Source organism: Notolabrus celidotus, chromosome 16, assembly GCF_009762535.1.
Source record: "Notolabrus celidotus isolate fNotCel1 chromosome 16, fNotCel1.pri, whole genome shotgun sequence".
NCBI lineage: Eukaryota > Metazoa > Chordata > Actinopteri > Labriformes > Labridae > Notolabrus > Notolabrus celidotus.
Genome location: NC_048287.1, coordinates 30388064 through 30396544, shown reverse-complemented (window position 1 = coordinate 30396544; position 8481 = coordinate 30388064).

Sequence of the window (8481 nt, the reverse complement as noted above, 5' to 3'; positions counted from 1 at the left end):
GTCATGACCGAAAGGATAAGATCGCGGATACAAGCGGCTGAAATGAGTTTCCTGCGAAGGGTGTCTGGGCTCGGCCTTAGAGATAGGGTCAGGAGCTTGGACATCCGGAGGGAGCTCGGAGTAGAACCGCTGCTCCTCCGCATCGAAAGGAGTCAGCTGAGGTGGTTCGGGCATCTGATAAGGATGCCTCCCGGACGCCTCCCTTTAGAGGTGTTCCGGGCACGTCCAACTGGGAGAAGGCCCCAGGGTAGACCCAGAACGCGGTGGAGGGATTATATCTCCCGCCTGGTCTGGGAACGCCTCGGGATTCCCCAGGAGGAGCTGGAAAGTGTTGCCGGGGAGAGGGATGTCTTGGTCAATTTGCTTGGACTGCTACCCCCGCGACCCGACCCCGGATAAGCGGAAGAAAATGGATGGATGGATGGATGTACTAAAATTACTACATTTAACTATTAAAGTACAACATATCAACAAGAATAGTAGCTAACCTTGAAATAAAACCTTGAAAATATAAAATGTAATGAGTTTTCTGCCTTTCTTTGTTGCCAGATGACTCCTAAGTTTAGGTTTAGTGAACAGTTGATTATCAAAAGCATCATTCATAACAGCACAGGAAACACAGCAACATGCTCAAATAGGTAGGCTGACTTTCTGCAGACCAGCTAAATGAAGCCACATTGAGGGACAGTCTTTGGCACCTATATTTTTAAGGGTTGCAGGCTGAAAAGTTTGGGAACCCCTGCTCTATACTATAGCTGAGTTTCCTGTGTTTAAAGGAGCAATGTGCAACGCTCAAATGTATGCATTTTAAAGGGTGTGGCCAATTTGAGTGTCAGGTAGGAAATGCTGAACTCAACCTAACTTCTATTGAGCTAGTGTGAGGTAAAGAGGCTGGCTTTTAGCCTTTTTGCTAACAGCTACAAGGTGCCCACCTGTCAACCAGGCCAGCCACGCCCTTATTTGGGCAAAACTCATGAGTTTAATATCTTCAAAAATTCAAAGCTATAAAAATTCACTCCTGTACAGTGTTTGCAGACAGAGAAATGAGCTACTCAGACCTAAACTGTTTTTTGAACCAGGCTGTAAACATGTTTATTTCTGCTGTAAAGATCGTCTTCTTTGAATGGGTGTGTATGTGGTTTCCAGCCTTAAGTGGACGCTCGAGGAACTGCAGTTTTTAGCACTTCCACATGGGCTTCATATTTTAAGATGTGCTAGACTTCTTCTTGGTGTAACCTCGGCTAATTTGAGACTCCACTTAACACTATTACATTTTGACATCCCCTAATCAGCTAGCGCCATCATTCAGAATTTATACAGCAGGAAATATTAACTAGCTGAGAAGATAGTAAGGAAATCAGCCAAGAGGAGAGTCTGTAAAGCTGCATATCATGACTTTGCCTTTGTGCACCCCTCCATCTCTCCAGCTTCAACATCCTAAAGTTAGGTCTTCAAAATGGTAGCTTGTACACCAATTGGTGCCATCGGGCAACACTTTTTAATGACTCTCTGATCATAATGCAAAAATTTGGTCCAAACTTAAGGCCTACCCATGATAGCCAAGAGCTAAGATAGCCAACCACGGTACAGGAAGTTGGGGTAGAGCAGGCGCCCCATGTACACGGCCTTGCCACGTTCTTGTGCCACCATTATTGACTCCAAATGGACAACACTAGTTTTAAATATGGCCATAGATATTGCATGTTACACATATGTTCTTAAGTTATATGAAACCATCTCAACTAATTTGAAAGCTTGTCTTGGTTTATTGGTGCACATATGAGAATGGACTTAAAATGACACTGTTAGAAGAGTTTGTGTGTCTTGTAGCTCAAACTTTGAATCTTAAAATATAAATCTGTACATTTATTCTTCTTTTACGACAAAGTAGAAGTCTTAAATGTGATAAAAGAAAATTTGTAACCAGTTAGAAAGAGAAGTCTCTGAGAGGCTCTGTCCTCTCTCTTTTGATTTCTGTGAGTGGAGTCATCTGAGGCCTCTGCAGCGTTTGATGAAAGCGTAAGAATTTTGGGATTGACCGTTGAGCCTCTTCATTCATTGAGAGAGGGCTTACTGTCTAATAACAGAGGAGAGGTGGGGACATTGAGGATTTGACTCAGCATGTGTTACATTAGGACACAAAAAGTCAGATTAGTCCCTGTGAGTCTTTTTTTTATTTTACCAGATTATATCATGCAAACTGAGAGGTTCTTGTTTAACAATATAAAACTGAAATGTTCCTTTAAAAACACACGTCTTGTAAAATAAAACAGCTTATCAATCAGCCAATAGAAACACTAACTAAACTGCAAAAGTCAAAGTCAAAGAAAGAGGTCATGGTTTCGACTTTAGTCATACTTGAGTTTCATATTTTGTCTTCAGGGACAGTGGGATTTTTGAGACACTGTCTTAATGGTCATCAATCTTTATTTATACAGGGCTAAATCACAACAAACGTTCTCCTCAGAATCTTTCCAATCAGAGCAGGTCTAGACCGTACTCTATGTTCTATTATTAACAAAGACCCAACATCAAGACCGGATCAGATCCAGTCCCCTCTTACAGACAGGACTCAGTCTGATCTCATCTTAATCCACCATGAGCAGAGCACTTTGCAGCATTTAGCAAGTTACAGTGGCAAGGACAAACTTCCTTTAACAGGCAGAAACCTCCAGCAGGACCAGACTCATGTTAGACACACATCTGCTGAGACCGTGTTGGAGAGAGGGATAGAGGGAGGTGAAGAGAGAGAGAGAGAGAGAGATGATAGTGGGGAGACGGATAGTAGTTGTAGCAGCTGGAGTCTGGTACGTCTACAGCAGCAGAGATCCAGAGGAACCTACGAGACAAGGGAGCTCAGGGACTCCAGAAAGGACTAAGAAAAGAGAGGAGAGGGAGACCAGAAGAAAGAAAAAGAGGAGAATAAATGGTGAAAGAAAGGACAGGATAAGAAAAGGAGACATAAAGGATGAAGAAAGAAAGAAAGAAAGAAAGGAATGAATGAATGAAAGAAAAAAAAGAAAGAAAGAAAGAAAATAAAGGACAGAAAGTAAGGAAAAAGCAAAGAAAGAAAGAAAGGAATGAATGAATGAATGAAAGAAAAAAAAAGAAAGAAAAACAAAGGAATGAAAGAAATAAAGAAAAGAAAGAAGGACAGAAAGTTAGGAAAAGGGAAAGAAAGACAGAATGACAGAACCAAAAAAGGAATCTACAGCAGAGATCCAGAGGAACCTACGGGACAAGGGAGCTCAGGGACTCCAGGAAGGTCTATGGTTAGTAACTTTAATGGGACAGGAAGAGTTAAAGTAAGAGACAGGCAGAGAGAGGAGAGAGAGGGAAAGACAGGATCCCAGTGTGTCAGTCTAAGCCTATAGCAGCATAACTAAGACCTGGTCCAAGCCTGATCCAGCTCTAACTATAAGCTTTATCAAAAAGGAAAGTTTGAAGCCTACTCTTAAAAGTGGAGAGGGTGTCTGCCTCCCGGACCCTGACTGGTAGATGATTCCAAAGGAGAGAGGCCTGATAACTGAAGGTTCTACCTCCCATACTACTTTTAGAGACATTGTAGTTCTGGGCTAAAAACCTGCGTAGAAAACATGATGAGGATCCTTACGATTCCCTGCATAACTTCCAGCCCTGACTTTGGAGGAGCTTCACTGGGGAGGTCTGCAGAAGTAGAGGCCTGGCTGTAGAGGTCTGCAGCTGGACCCCTCCTCTGGTTCAAATGTAGTATTTCTATAAACTATGAATACAAATCAAAACATTATATATTAATTAAGTTAAGCATGTGCTTTTGTTGCATTAACCAATCCAAAAAAACAAGACAGTCTTTTGTTTTGTGGAACAGCTGCAGGATAGTTAGGTTTAGGCATCAAAACCATTCAGTTTAGGCAGCAGAAAGAGTCACATTTGGGGCTAAGATAAACTCATATGATGCTTTTTTAATTCCTTAAAGGGAACACAGAGGTCCTCTCACTCCAGGGATAACACGATTCCAAACAACACCTCTATCAGCTGAAACGTTGGGTTTACAGGAGATCTTCTGAGGTGTTGCTTCTTAAACTTGCTGCTACAAGTGTGAAAAAGCAGGTCTGCAGAGCCTGTCCTTAATGTGCTGTTTCTGGATTTCCAATCAGGGATCCAAACCAGTAGCTTTCCAGTCATTGATTGGATTTCCTAAAGCCTGCAGCTGTATATAATGTACAGCTGGACTGGTCTAAGAAGGGCCTGGAAAGCAACAGTTTAGAGAGGCGCGGGGAACAATGAGACATTTCAATCCAAGCTGTTCTACACCATAATGTCAAAGTAATCACTATAGGTCTGGAGGTCAGGAGGGTTATGACAGAAGAGGAGAGATGAAGAAATCAGAGAGAGAGAGAGAGAGAGCTGTGGGGATGGATGAACAGACACAGTATAGGGAGCAAAGGGGAGGGAAAGTAACAGATGGACTTGTGAGGATTAGAGGGAAATCGTGGGTGGGTTTCTGATGGAGACTCACCCAAGACGGAGGAGGGAGCGACGAGGGAGCGCAGAGGAAAGGTGAAGGAATCTGAATCCCCGTGAAGGAACAGAGGAAGAGGACGAGGACTCTGCGGCCAGGGGGGGTCTCAAACGTGGTGAGTCCAGCCGTTTTCTGAATTTCTCAAATCGAGGGTAAGCTCATCAAAAGTTGAGCGTGAGTGGCAGCTGGGTTTTTCAATCACAGGGGAAAAGATTTGAGCTTAACATGATGAGATGATACAGGCAGCATCTGACACGAGGACGGCGACAAACTCTGGTTGTACTTTTACAGTTTTTACTTTAGACAAACAAACATTTACCTAAAGTTGGTTTCTAAACTCTCAACACGACTGGACTACGAGCGGATTCTCTGTGTACCCCCCTAAACCTTAAACACAGCAAACCCTCCTCAGTATCTGATCCGTCTTTCAAAACAAGAGCTCAAGTTTAGTTTCCAGGAGGAGCATTAAGTCATTTTCAAAGTATTTCTCATGTCTTCATTCTCACTTTACAGATTTTATTGAGGGTTAAACAAGCAACTTTGACTCTCCTTTACTTCATAATAATTATCACAGTGTTCACAAAGTACCTCCAAAAGGAAAGAGGACAACTAAAGTAGAAAGAAACAACGTAAAAGAGAATCCAAAGGTCAACTTCCTGTCTTCAAAGTGATTTGAAAGAACTTCAATGCCTGAAAAGCTCTCCAACTCAGACTTGGTTGGTCAATTTTAAACCATCAATTTCTCCTCTCATCGATCAGCTCATCAGGAATGGATTTCTGGTTAATTAAAGTGTAGCTTTAATTTTGTTGTTATTGCACAAATAGAAGCTTTGTGAGGTCGTGTGCAGCCAACCTTCACCCTTTGCTGCATTTCATCCAGACTTTTTCTTCCTTAACCAAAAAATAAAAAATAATAATTATAAATAAATACATTTGAAAAAGGAAATAATAATAATACTAATCATAATAATACAAAATAAATAAATGAATAATTACATGTATAATATAATAATAATAATACATTACTTAATACATAAAACAATTGAGAAATAAATACACAATATTAATAATAATACAAAATAAATGAATAATAATTATAATAATAATAATACAAAAAGAATACATAATTGAATAAAATACATTACTTAATAAATTAAAACAATTGAGAAATAAATACACAATCAAAATAATATAAATGCAAAATAAATAAATAAATAAAATGAAAATGATGATAATAACACGGTGCACGGTGGTGCAGTGGGTAGTGCTTTTGCCTCACAGCTAGAAGGTTCCTGGTTCGAATTCCCGGCCGGCCGGGTGCCTTTCTGTGTGGAGTTTGCATGTTCTCCCCGTGCATGTGTGGGTTCTCTCCGGGTTCTCCGGCTTCCTCCCACAATCCAAAAACATGCTCAGGTTGATTGATCACTCTAAATTGCCCGTAGGTGTGAGTGTGTGCATGAATGGTTGTCTGTCTCTCTGTGTTAGCCCTGTGATAGGTTGGCGACCTGTCCAGGGTGTACCCTGCCTTCCGCCCGAAGCCAGCTGGGATAGGCTCCAGCCCCCCGTGACCCCTAACGGGATAAGCGGTCAAGATAATGGATGGATGGGACAATAATAATACATAAATAAATAAAATAAATACATTGATAAATAAATATTCAATGATAATAACAGTAATAATAATAATAATGATTAAATATTTACATAAATAAATGTGTACTAATAATAATAATAATAACAAGAAGAAAAAGAAGAAGAACTAAAATTTTAAAGTCTATTTAAAATATCAAGAAGAAGAGGCTTAAATTACACTATGGTTTTTATTTTTAACTTTTCATTTCCAGCATGTTATGTACATAAATATGATAGGAAAAAAAACACAATTTTAGTATTCACTAAGCTTCAATGATTAAAACACAACAACTTGCTAACTGACTGAATATTGGGTGAGGACTGCAGACTGCTTGTGTTCATATTAAGGTCAACACTTCACAGCAGTAATATGAATCATACTACAAGGTTTGGAAGTACCTTCAAAATGGACACAAGAATATTCATTGTAAAAAGTACTGCTGTCGTTTCACTGGAGGATTAAAGCTCTTTGTTGTGACATTCAGACCAAAGTTAAAACAGCATTTACCCACCATATCAAACGATCTGTAGTCTGTCTGTTCAAGTTCACGCCTCTCTGGTTGGACTGGTTAATCTGAAACCTTCAGCTCGACATCACAGAGCAGAGAAATTATATCTCCCCTCATGTTCGACACCTAAAGGTCAAACAGGACAGAAACACTGATTGATTAAATGTCACACCATGAAATGATTTGATGGACCGAACTAATCTCAGACACCTGCTGAATCACTGCTTTGAAGGGTTTGATTAAAGTGAGGGTGCATGTGACTGACAAGTTCAATCTCATCGACCTCTTTGTGAACGTTATTTGGAAGTCTCAGAGATTATCCTGTAATGCTAACAATTAAGAAACACCAACACATGACAGCAGAGCAACAGGTCTATCTCATGTTCCCAACACAGCAACACTCATTATGAGTGGCTCAAGCAGCTCAGCTCTCAGCACTCAATGCTCTCATGAAAGGTAGTTGAAGACACAAATATATAATGACAAACTGACTTATCTAGTATTTTGTTTTACAAGGTAGAAGCAGCTCATCTTGCAGCCCCCTATGATATCCAGGATGCTGATTATTTAGGGCTGTTTTAGAGTTTTTATGGGTGTTTAATAAATCGGTATAGCTACTTTGTCTTACCTTTATTAGTCCTTTAAGTCTATTTATCATTCAAGGCATTTGGCTTTATTCCAGCTCAGCTCACGGTCTTTCATGCACTTTCAAAACCAATCAACCAACCATCAAACCAACTGGGAAATTCAGAAGTTTAACTGGTTTCAAAAAAAAAAAACATGTCCATTTATTATGGGGAGACACTTGTGGAGATATTTTAGGCAGTTTATATTAAACATCTGCACATCCAGGCTCAAGACGGCAGCAGCTCAGCTTGCAGCCCGAATCCTGTCCTGTATATAGCTTTGAAGAAACCAAAGTTTTAAGTGCAACTGCTGTAATCAGTGTCTTTCAAGTCCATGCATCATTTAAACGATGTAACATGCAACCAAAAAACTGCTTCATTAATGTCAGCTCAGCTCTCGGCCCCTGATGCCTTTCTAAATGGAGTTTGGAGACACCAAAAGGTTATGTGATGCTGGTAATTCAGCTGGTTTACTGATCTTTAATACTATATATGTTGTTTAGAGATTAAAAATTTGACCCCAGGTAAAAAAGCTGAGCCTGAGCATGAGATAGGGGCAGCTCAGCTTGCAGCCTCCTGTAACATCATGTGTCTATTGTGTAGCTTTGGCGAAACCAAGGCTTGTAAAGTGAAACTTCATTAATAAGTGATTTAACTTGTATTTAGTGAATCGTCAGTACTACATTGTCTTAGATGCACAAGTCTTTCAATTCCACATATCATTTTGTCCAAGGTAGCCGAAGTCAGCTCAGCTCTCGGCCCCCTGACGCCTTTCCAAATAGGGTTTGGGAACGCCATCTTTTAACTGGTTCATCCGGCTGTTTGACTGATATTTAAATTTGACCCCAGGTAAAAAGCTGAGCCCCTAGGCATGAGATAGGGGCAGCTCAGCTTGCAGCCCCCTTTAACATCCTGTGTCTATTGTGTAGCTTTGGAGAAACCAAGGCTTGTAAAGCAAACCTTCATAATAAGTGTTTTTACTAAAATGTATTGAATTGTCAGTGTTACTTTGTCTTAGATTCACAAGTCTTTCAAATCCACATCATCTAGTACATGTTAGCCAAAGTCAGCTCAGCTCTCGGCCCCTGACGCCTTTCCAAATGGGGTTTGGGAACGCCATCTTTTAACTGGTTCATCCGGCTGTTTGACTGATATTTAAAACCTTATCTGTTTGGTTTAAGATTAAAATTTGACCCCAGGTAAAAAGCTGAGC